The sequence below is a fragment of the Pteropus alecto genome, unplaced genomic scaffold (genome assembly GCF_000325575.1).
Source record: "Pteropus alecto unplaced genomic scaffold, ASM32557v1 scaffold33, whole genome shotgun sequence".
In the NCBI taxonomy this organism is placed as follows: Eukaryota; Metazoa; Chordata; class Mammalia; order Chiroptera; family Pteropodidae; genus Pteropus; species Pteropus alecto.
The window spans coordinates 6,488,329-6,500,382 of NW_006435762.1; the positions used below are offsets into that span (position 1 = coordinate 6,488,329).

At 31.5% G+C, this 12,054-nt stretch overlaps 1 pseudogene; it reads right to left on the bottom strand.

Moving 5' to 3' along the window:
- LOC102895487 overlaps positions 1–11,522 on the bottom strand; it is a 14,544-nt pseudogene extending 3,022 nt beyond the window's left edge.
- Positions 11,523–12,054: the final 532 nt, after the last annotated feature.

Genomic DNA, 12,054 nt, shown 5'->3' on the forward strand with positions numbered 1-12,054 from the left:
GAAAATATGTTTCCTTTTTAAATTCAAGCTCCCAAATGCTACAACAATTCATGGATATTGAGTGCTTTGTGGTAGCCACCACTTGTGAGGATCTTTTGCCCTATGCCTTCACTTATTTCATTCCCCAGACATGTTACACTGTCTCTTATCACAAGGTCACTCACCCCCATTCAGAAGGGCACTACTTTAAGTTTATTTGTTTTTGAATTTTATTGTTTTGTTTGTTTTGGCAATTTTTCAAAAAAAAATTTTAGAAAGGACTCGATTTTGTTCCAAAATGTTATAGTTTTACAATTTACTTGACTACCATTCTATGAAGAAATGTTTCATTATTACAGTTTATCTCATTTTCCTTATTTTATTTTAAATTTGAAAGCCCAAACTCAGCTAGCAATGGCTGCTTTTGGAAATTTTGAGCCATGTTCAAAATTGCTGCTCTAAAAACAAAATGCGCACAATGACTTGGAAAGTAATATGATAATATTACATGAATTTTGGTCATAGGATAAAAAAAAAGGTGTGATAAATGGTACAAATAGATTACTCATTCATTAAAAAAAATGTTTTTTCAAGATTCTGTAATTACACTAGTGAGGAAGGATAGACATAGAACCCAGATATCAACCTTTGTATATCTTACATTCTAATGGGGCTACTAATATTGATCAGATAAAATATTAAGAAAGGGCAGGTTTTCTATAATCTAAAGTGCGAGTAAGAATTAACTGCGGAGAAGAGGAAGTTTATTTCAATCAAAGGGAACAGAATAAGGAGGAGGCACTGAAGGACTGAGAAAATGCTGGTCCTGAGAGACGGGAAGCAAGGAGAGAGATGAGAAGTAAGCAGGAGCCAGACAATCTTGCAGAAAATTAAAAGTCAAGGAGAATCAATGCCTGAGACAAAGAACTCAGTGACTGTTAGATTCTTTTTTCTTGTAAATAACTATCCATAATCAGTTAATCATTATCTGAGGTTTTCATGTGTAACACACACACAACACACACATATACACACACACATTTTGCCATATATAAAAACTTTTAAACAAACTTTTAGATTTATGCCCATGATTAAGAAAGGTATAATCACTTTTGAAGAGTAAATTAGGAAGTCCTTTTATCCATTCTGAATTTTTTTTCCCTTAGAAACTTAAAAAGAATTTTAGCTAACCAGTTCAAGATGAACCCAAAGCTAACTTTTATATTAAAATTTAGCTATCTCTCCATGGTATCAATATGATTATACTTTGGATATCATAGTTGAATATTAAATTAATTTTCCTCATTTCAAAATTAATAACTTAATTTTAAATATTGCCTATAATTAATTTTCATAGCTTGTAAAGAAATACTGGACATCTAACCAACTTGCATTTCAATAATCTCTCCTGTTACTGAGCACAAGAATTCTATGCATATTAGGAGCAGGACTTAGTAGGCAATGGGGCTTCAGATCTATCATGCAATGGTTCCTCAGTTCCTTCTAAAAATAGCTCCTCCCTGTTGTTCTTATCTTTTTTATTGGATGTATCCTATGTGTAGGATGCTTCGGTTCTGAAATTGAAGACAGTTATTATCTTGGTAATTTGGTATACTCCTGTCTGAGGGTGTATACCATTTAAGTCTTTCAACATCAGTTTATTGATTTTCTTCAGGGTCAAAATTAGAAGCACCATCAATAATCTCAATAGAACATAATGCTATGCATGGTACAAAGTTTAAATATTTATTCACTGAGTCGAATCTTATAATATCAAGAAGAAAGTATAGTTAATAGGATAATAAGTACCTATGGTGATATTAAAGCAGTAGACTCATGATATTTACATGTCTTAATCATATATTAATAAATTATTTACTATTTTAAATTCTGTATTTTATCATTGCAAAAATAAATATTAAAAACAAATATTAAATTTTGATTATTTTATATATTTTACTTTTTGTGGCATGCCTACTAGGTGTTACACTCAGAAAGAAGCCTATGTGTTCACTTAAATAAAATGTGTTCACCAATGAAAATTTAACCAGCAGTAAAAGTGCCCAAATTGAACTTGCTATAATCACCTTTTTATTTCTAGTTTTAGTATGCTGTTTCAAAATTGCATGTAATGAAAATGTCAAGATAAGAAGAAAAAACTAATTAAAACTGCAAAGAAGTACCAAATACTATACAAACTTTAGTTTTCTAATAAAGTTATGATTTATATATACTGATAAATACATGACTAGAGCTTCTGGTATAAGATAGATGATAGATAAATAATAGATAGGTGATTAGATAGATAGATAGATGAATGGATAGGCAGAAAGACAGACAGATGTAGAGATGTGTGTATGTGCATGTAATTAAATATATTTCTTTTTAACATTTTTCAGCCATTTGCTATTTTCTGAACTTTGCCTTGGTAATATAAAAGAGAAAAATGAGAAGGCTGTAAGTAACTTTTACAAAGGATGTTAGTTTAACTTGACAATTTTTTAAATCTTGCATTAATACTAGAGACTAATCATTATACTGTGCATGCAGTTTAAAGTGAGAATGAAAATCTATTTTTTTCAGCGCTTTAGAGTGTTCAAAACTCATGTTTAAAATAGCTTAGGTTTTTAACACTGTATTAGAGTTTTTAAAGAAATATTTATATTCATTGCAATTTTTTAATTTGATTTTTAAGAGGTTTCAATGCATTACATTTAGGGAATATATAGGCTTTAATTATTTTCTTTTTCTCTCATATGCAAGTACTTATTAAAAGAGAGTTGCCATTTAGCCAATCATTTTACATATGAAAATCACACACTCTCCTTATACATTAACTTTTTTGTATTTACTAGATTCACATTTTCCTAATAATAAGATCTTGAAATTAAAAGTGCTGTAACTTATAGAACTGATATACTTTATGCTTTTAGTATTTGTGGAAATTCAGTTGAAATAATTAATAAATATTACTTTTACTTCATCAATATAAATTATAGATTAACTGTTAAAACAAAAGTGAATGGTTGTTCAAAACTTTTAAAGGTTTAAGTAGCCATAATCTCAAAATGTATGTTTACAAATATGTAAGTGCCATTTATAAGTTAAACTCATCGATTTATTGACTTTGTTACTACAGGTATCTGTTAACCTTATCAGAAAATCAAATTTAAGTTTCTTAAGCTACTTTGAATAACTGTGTGTAGTTATAATGGATATAATTGAATTTCTTTAAAATATTAAGACTTTGCAGTTATTCCAAACATCCTCACTTAATTTTTTTTCCTGTGTTTTTACGATAAGCTGTAATTAAATTAAACGGTGTCTCATCTTCTATACTTCTCTAGATTAATATGGCAGCTTATTGAAGAGAGACTTTTATGGTTGTGTTCTATAATTTATATGCTAGGTGGATGATACCTGGCATATAACAGTTATGTATTGATTAAATATGTGGTTCTTTTAAATTCAATACACATTCCTGATCCAAATTCTCAGAGAACTAGAAATAGTTTACTTCCTTATCCTTGTAAGGAACCTGACTCAAACCAGCAAGCTATATCATATAAAACATTGAGGCATTAGTTGAAATCCCATTAATGTCAGAGAAAACAAGGGTTTTCTTGTCACCTAACCACTGTGGTAAAATAGATCTTAGATAAAAAGAGTACTTTGCTTCCAGATAGTTAAAATATGTTGTTTTTGCCTTACCTTACAAATGGTTACTGGAGACAGTGTATTGTGGGGCAAAAAATTAATTTTGGAGTTTGGATCCAGCACTGACTGGCTATTTAACTTTGTTCCAGACAATTAACCTGTTATCTTCAGAAGCCTCATCTGTAAATGAGTTACAACATCGATGACAAAATCTATGTCATGAGGTTATTATAAGAATATGCTGAGGATAACAGATATGAAAATACTTTATAAGTGACAGGGCAATTATAGACTTGGTATGATTATTAACACGAATAGTGAAAACAATAGCATAGTATTTATTTTTTGTTCATTATGAACCTGTTTTATTCCCCCCTCATGAACTGTATATTCTGCTTCATATTATTTAGCATTCTCTCCAAACATGTTGCATTTTATGCCCAGTCCACCCTGACATTTATTGGTCTTTTTCCTATGCCTAAATTGCCTTTTTTCGATGATCTATGTTCATTAAAATCGTCCTCAGTCTTCAACATAACAAGAATACTAACTGTTCCATGACCTAGTCTTTAAATCTCCCACTCCCACCTTCTTTACTAGTTAAAACAATCTTTCTTTTATGCCTATTATGGAGCTTCTCTCATTCTTATTAATTATACTATTCAGCTTCTAAATCCCTTGCCTCTCCAAGGTAGTCTGTGAATCAGCAGTATGGCCATCACCAGGGAGCTTGTTAGAAATGCAGAATCCTAGACCATACCCCAAACCAAGATCCCTAGGTGAATCTTATGCATATTACACTTTGAGAAGAATTTCCCTAATTAATTATAAACTTCTTGGGAGTGGAGAGATAGTGAAGGCAGAGCTTTTTCTGTATTGCCTTAGTATCCTCCGGAAGGCTCTGCATCATCCAGTGTTTTGTACATAATAGGTGTTCAGTTGAATTGAATTTTATTTTTAATATTTTGAAGTCAGGAAAAGCCAGTTTTAGAAAACTCAGTTATTAGGAGAAGATATTTTAAAGTCAGAGCAAGAAGAAAGCTATTTGTTATTGAAGCTGCTCATGTCAACTAATCAATATTTCTTGGTCATCAACTACTACTATACTTTTTCATGCATAAAATATTAGTATGGATCCTTGATCTTATTTAAAAAATCTTCAGTCTAACCTTCACCTTCAGATAATTCATTTAGATAACTGAATCAAATGTGATTGCTTTGTCATCCTTGTAAATATTTAACATAGGCTATTAGAAGTCATGACAAAACTTTAGGGCATCGTACATCTAAAAATGACTGGTAAATATCAAGATGTGATTTCATTAAATTATTTAGAGAGACCAACTCATCATTTGTCTTAATTTTCTATAACATGTTGAATAAAACCATAAGCAACAATTTCTCATTTATAATTAAAGTAAGGTTTATAATGTAAAATATTTTCTTTTCCAGTGTATGATTTAAAATCAATTGTGATATTCCCCCTTTATATGCTTCTTAACACGATTTTGTGTGTGTGCATGTGTGTGTGTGTGTAGAATCCCATCAAAAATTTATGAGTACCATTGATTCACATTTATCTATCTGTATAAGCTAATTGTTGTGAATTAAATTAAACCCATCTCTAATTGTAGGTAGTTTCTTTCCATTGCCTAGAAAGTTGCCAGTCTGCTTATCCTTGCTATCGGCTGATATGTGCTTAGGGAACAGAAACTAATTTTAACATTAGCCCAAGCAAAATGTAATTAGGATGGCTAATCTGCTAAAAAATACCCCCAGCAAAAATCCTTTTTTTATGTAATACCATTTTAATGGAATGGCCTTTTTATTAAATGCAAGTGACAAAGACCTAAATGATGCCTATTTTCTTTTAAGAATAGATGTTCTGAATTTAGAATTTAGATATTAAGGGCAATTTAAAAGGATTAATAATTCTCTTAAATATACCAACTGTGATTACTACCAGAATTCATGAGTTCTTAGTTTATGCTAGGAGTTAAGTGTTTTATGTTTTGTTAATTTGATTTTATAGCAAACATGTGAAAATGATATTATTATACTAATTTCATAGATTATGAGACTAAGCTTGGGGACATTAAAAAACAACTAGTGAATGGACCAGTCGGGATTTGATTCCCTATTAGCCTAAAGCCAATTCTAGGATTCTTAACCAATAGGCTCTAATGCCTCAGGAAACCACAGTGACAGAGTAACATATTCACAGATCATTATCTTTCTCTTGAATTGTGTCTGAAATGAATTTTATGCTTTAATTTGGTCTCACTACAATGTAACTTAAGTTTCAGATACTTGCTTCAAAATCCAAAGTTATGTAAAAGTTCAAACCTTCTGTGAAATATATGAAACAACTGTGCTTTTCACCTACAGATTTATGTTTAGATGAGACCAGGTAATTGTCTAACAAAGTGGTCTTTAGAAAGGGATTGTTAATAATTTATCTAATTCTTTGCCAAAATTCAAATTGTTTCTGGAATGACTCTTCTTTCAAAATTTAACATGTTTCTTCATTTTGCCAACCAGGCCTGATTTTATCTTTTAATTTTAATTTGAAATTGATGAAACTTATAATATTCTGAATTTTGATGACATTGCAACCTATTATGGAGACTTACATTATTTTGGTTAAAGTACCCATCACTTTAATTTCATGTGGAGAATTAGTATATACAAAATTAGGCATGTGAATCCATGTTCTGCTGCCTACAGAGTCTATCTACTAGAATGACTGTTGACGAAGAGTGGGGTGCCACAGTAGCACTCATAGGAGGGTCACCGAGAAGCATCACAAGATATTTTAATTTTTCAAGGAAAACACAAAGATACTCGATAACTGTTTAGATATCTGTTGGACACAGTGCAAACTACTAGCTCAAAGAACTTTATTTCTAAGCATTAGATTGTGCTTTATTCCTTTTGATGATAATTTATATTTACGGAGCTGGATTTTAAAAGTTTGCTTAATAAAAGCAAGTAGCGAGAGAATAGCAATATGGAGCAAGAAGTGAGGGTGGTGGTGTCCACTATGATTTCAAGGTTTGAGAAGTTCTGTACAGTCCAAGAGGAACACAAATCCCATTAGTAACTGGTTATTTGAGAATAAAAAATATATATTATTGCCTTCATTAAAGTCATGTGTATTTTTTTCAAACAGCTGCTAAAATTATTAGGATGTAGATACTTATTATATCCTAGATATTAAACTATTACTACTACTTAAAATACTAATGTAACTACTTAAAATATGGAACTGTTACCTATTTCATATACATGATATATAATTATATGTTTATTATACAATTATAATATAATAAAATTTAATTTGTGCCATGTAATTTTCTCATTCAAAATATACAATTCAGTAGTTTTACTATATTCACAGGTTTGTGCAACTGTCACCAAATTTAATTTTAGAAGATTCTCATCATTCCCTTCATAAAAAAAGCACATACCTATTGGCAGTTATTTTTCATTTCCTCCCAGTTTCCAACCCCAGGCGATTATTAATATACTTTCTGTCTCCACAGATTTGCCTACTCTGGACTTTCACGCTATATGTGGTCTCTTGAGACTAGGTCTTGACTAGCTCCTTTCATTTAGCATGTTTTCTAGGTTTATCCATGTCGTAGCATCTATAACTACATTATTTTTATTGCCGAATAATATTCTGTTGTCATTAAGTACATTTAATTTATCTATTCATCATTTGATGGCCATTTGGGTCATTTCCATTTTCTGGCTATTATAAATAAAGCTACTGTGAACATTCGTGTGCCAGTTTTTGTGTAAACATATGTTTTCATTTCTCTGGTTTGTATAGTTAGGAGTGGAGTTACTAAGTCATAACTCTGTTTAGGCATTTGAGAAACTGCCAGGCTGTTTTCCAAAATATTACATCATTTTATATTCTCACCAGAAATGTATCAGATTTCCAATTTCTTCACATCCTCTCTAACACTTGTTATTTTATATATATATATTTTGGTTATAGCCATTCTAGTGGGTGCGAAGTGGTATCCCATTGTGGTTTTAATTTGCATTTCTCTCATGGTTGATGATCTTTTAATGTGCTTATTGGCAATTTATATTTGGGAGTAAAATTTATTTAGATCCTTTGCTCATTCATTAATTGAGTTTTTATCCTTTTATTATTAAATCGAAAATGTTTTGGATATTTATATATAATCTGAGTACAAGTCCATTATTAGACATATGAGTTGCAAATATTTTCTCCTAATCTGGGGGATGTCTTTTCATTTTCTTAATGGTATCCATTGAAGCACAACATTTAAAAATTTGCATGATGTCAAATTTATCTACTATGTCTTTGGGTGTCATATTTAAGAATGCTTTGCCTAATCTAAGGGCATGGAAATTTTCTCCAATATTTTCTAAGAATTTTAGCATTTAAGCTTCTGTGTTTAGGTTTATGATACATTTTAATTTGGTTTTATTGTATTGTGTGAAGAAGGGGTTTACCTTTATTCTTTTGCATATGAAAATCCAGGTTTGCCAACACCATTTGTTGAAACAAATTTTTTTATCCTATTAAAGTGTTTTGGCTCCCTTGTCAAAAGTCAATTAACTAAAACTGCGGGGGTTTTTTTCTGTACTTTCAATTCTATTCCATTGATCTGTGTATTTATCCTTATGCCACTACTGTACAGTCTTAATTTACAGACAAAGTCTGTAGCTTTGTAGTAAGTTTTGAAATCGGGAAGTGCGAATCCTCTACCTTTTTTTTTCCCCTAAGTTTGGGATTTGATAGTGATTACATTGAATCTGTAAATCAATTTGAGGAATAAGGATATTTTAGCAATTTAGAGAATTTCAATTTATAAAAATGGGGTATCTTTCCATTTATTTAGATCTTTAATTTCTTTTAATAATTTTTATAATTTTTACAAGAAAAGTTTCCTAGTTTTGTTAAAATTTATTTATTAGTATTTTATTAATTTTGATGATATTGGAAATGTAATTATTTTCTTAATTCCGGTTTTGATTGTTTACTGTTAATATATAGAGATACTGATTTTTTAAATATTTATGGTATATGCTACATCTTTACTGAGCTCATTTATTTTAATAATTTTTATAATTTTTACAAGAAAAGTTTCCTAGTTTTGTTAAAATTTATTTATTAGTATTTTATTAATTTTGATGATATTGGAAATGTAATTATTTTCTTAATTCCGGTTTTGATTGTTTACTGTTAATATATAGAGATACTGATTTTTTAAATATTTATGGTATATGCTACATCTTTACTGAGCTCATTTATGACTTATTTTTTTATTGTGATAAGAACACTTAACATGAAATCTCCTCTCAACAAATTTTTAAGTGTACACTACAGTATTGTTAACTATATTAGGTAAATGTCATGTAATAGGTCTCTAGAACTTACTCATCTTGCATAACTAAATCTTTTCACACATTAAATAACAGCTCACCATTTCGCCTCGACCGCAGTCTCTGGAAACCACCATGCTACTCTTTGCTTCTGTGTGTTTGACTATTTTAGATACCTCATGTAACTGGAATTATGCAATATGTTCCTTTGGTGACTGGCTTATTTCACTTAGCATAATGTCTTCAAGGGTCATCCATCCATGTTGTACATGTGCCAAAATTTCCTTCCTTATTAAAGCTGAATAGTATTCCATTGTATCTACATTTTTTATCCTTTCTTCCATGGGTGGACATTTAGATTATTTTCATATTTTGCTTATGGTGAATAATGATTCAATGAAGATGAGAATGCAAGTATCTCTTTGAGATTCTACTTTCAGTTCTTTTGGCTAAATGCCCTGAAATGCAGTGGCAAAATCATATAGTATTTCTGCTTTTAGTTTTTTGAGGAGCCTCCATAGTGGTTTTCATAGTGGCTGTTCCATTTTACATTCCCACAACAGTATACAAGAGTTTCAGTTTCTCTACATCTTTTTGCTCCATGTTTGCCTCTGCATCATTTTTAAGTCTGTGATCAAAGCAGAAGTTTCAGTTCATGGTATCTCTTAAGACCCAGTAGACAATAGTGGTCCAGCACTGCCCTTGGGACCATCAGGTCTTCATGTTTGGTCATTACTACCCAGGATTTTCTTGGCCTTAATTATTATTGCCTCACTTGGGTACATTTAGAACTGAAAGCCAAAGCCCATGTAGCTTAAATGTATAAAAGACTATTGTTTTTATGATTTGGAGAGCTAACTGCATTTCACTTTTTTAAATTCATATCAAACTTTCAAATATTTTTACTTAGTAGAAGTAGTCTATAGATTCCTGAGTCTTTTTTTAAATTTTAACTTCTTTTTATTAACTTCTTTTTATAATTCATATCTATGAAAGAATTCAAATTTATTGATTAAAAGGCTTTGCTTATGATTTATAAAGCAACTGAAAGAAGTTCTTGAAGAGGTAGCATTTAGTGAATTAAATAATACAGTTTTGGGGAAAGGACCTGTAATTGATGTACATTTGAAAAAATTTTTGGTATTAGGTTACAATGCAGATTTATAAAACAATAAAATGTAGAAAAACACAAAAGAGTAAAGTTTTATGTGATCCCAAAAGGGTACCCTTTTCTTGATTGTAAGGGAACCAAATATTTTTAGAAGCTAAAGCTATTGAGTTTACAGAAGTGAAAAACACCAACACTAAACAAAAACTATTTTTTTAAAAATGTTTTCTCTTTTTCTGTTCTTGACATAAATTCTAATTTTTTCAAATGGTACCAAAATCTCTGAAACCTTTTCAGTGTCATCTAACACTTGAATTTCTATTTCTGGATAAAAAAAATCCATTCACAAATGAGCTGGGCAATTCGGTCACCCTTTTTTGACTTCAAACTTTTCTTTGCCAAAATTAAAGAGTACAACATCAGTATTTCCTTTATAATCTTCATCTATGACACCAGCTCCTACATCTATGAAGTGTTTTGCAGCCAAGCCAGATGTGGAGCTACTCTTTCATAGCATCCAGAAGGAAGAGCTAGCTGAATGTCGGTTTTCACGAGGATTTTCTCTATAGGTGGTACTGTGTAATGAATCATAGGTACTGTATAGGTCATATTCCGCCGCCTGGGCAGACCCCTTGGTCCAGGCAGCGGCATGCTCCGGCAGCCAGACGAAGCGGAGCCCTGTGGCTCAGTCCTCTGTAGTCCTCGCCGCTTGCTGAGAAATGGCGAGTATCTCTCTTCAGAGGGCAGAGCAGAGCGAGGGCAGAGGTAAGAGGAGAGGGAAGGAGAGGGCGCAGAATGAGTCCGGCCACGGAGAACACACTCAAGTCCTGAGTCCTTTATAAAACACATTTTATCTGAAAGCTCCAAGAATATTTTCTTAAATATTGTTTACAAAATTAATTGTTCCTCTTTCAGTTCTTATTTCACTATTAAGAAATTTTCCAACTTTAGTATTCGGAATCTCTGACCAGAAAGCTAATGCGACTTTTGTTTCTTACTGACATAATACAGATAAACAACACAACTGAGATTATGTTGGAAAGGTTAGTGTGACACGATGTCTTTGAATTGCCTTTAAGCACTGTAGAAATATAGAGTTAATATTTAACATCGGGAAGTGAAGTTGATGCAATAAGAGAGAGTATAAAGCCGATCATTAGTATGGGAAAGAGAGGTATACAGAGAATAAGCAATGAAAGATAAAGAGAAAAATTCAAAATGAAAATAATAATATTTGCATGGTTTACAGAGTGTTGTGTATATAGTTTGCCTGTCAATCTCCCTCTCCTAGTGAAGGAATTATTTGGCTAAAGAACGAGGAACCCACATTCTCTAACTAACTACGCAAAAAGGGGTTCATCGTAAGGATCCTGGGAACAGCATAGAATCCACTTGCTAGCAGTATCATTGGGCCTCACAGGGACTAGAAGGCTCTAGTTTTTCTCTGTCTTTAAGGGCATATATTCTGTTCTTTTTATTTGCACATTTTTTCCATTCACATCTGCAAACTAGTTATCTTTTCAAAGCCCTCCGTCAGTGCTCCTTCATAATTTTAGTCTATTTGTGACTTTATCTTGCCCAGGTGGCAGCTTGGACCCTCTTTTGCTACATATTTCTCCATCTCTTTTCCATAGCTCAATGACTCAGAATCAGTGACCTAATTCCATATTTCAGGTAGAGAAAACATAATATGCTGAATTTGTATAAGTTGTCTGCCGTTGGTATAATTACTATGACTGAAAGGATGAAGTCTAGTGTGCTGGGCTGTTCTTGTGAGGGTTATAGGTAAAACTGGTTCTCTAAGAGAATAAAAGACATATTAGCATATCTGTCGTGCTGTCTAGTAAACTCCTTAAGGAAAGAGATCATGCCTTATTAATTTCTTTTCCTAGCACCTTGCACAGTATTAAAATGAATATTGAATAAAATAATCTTCTTTA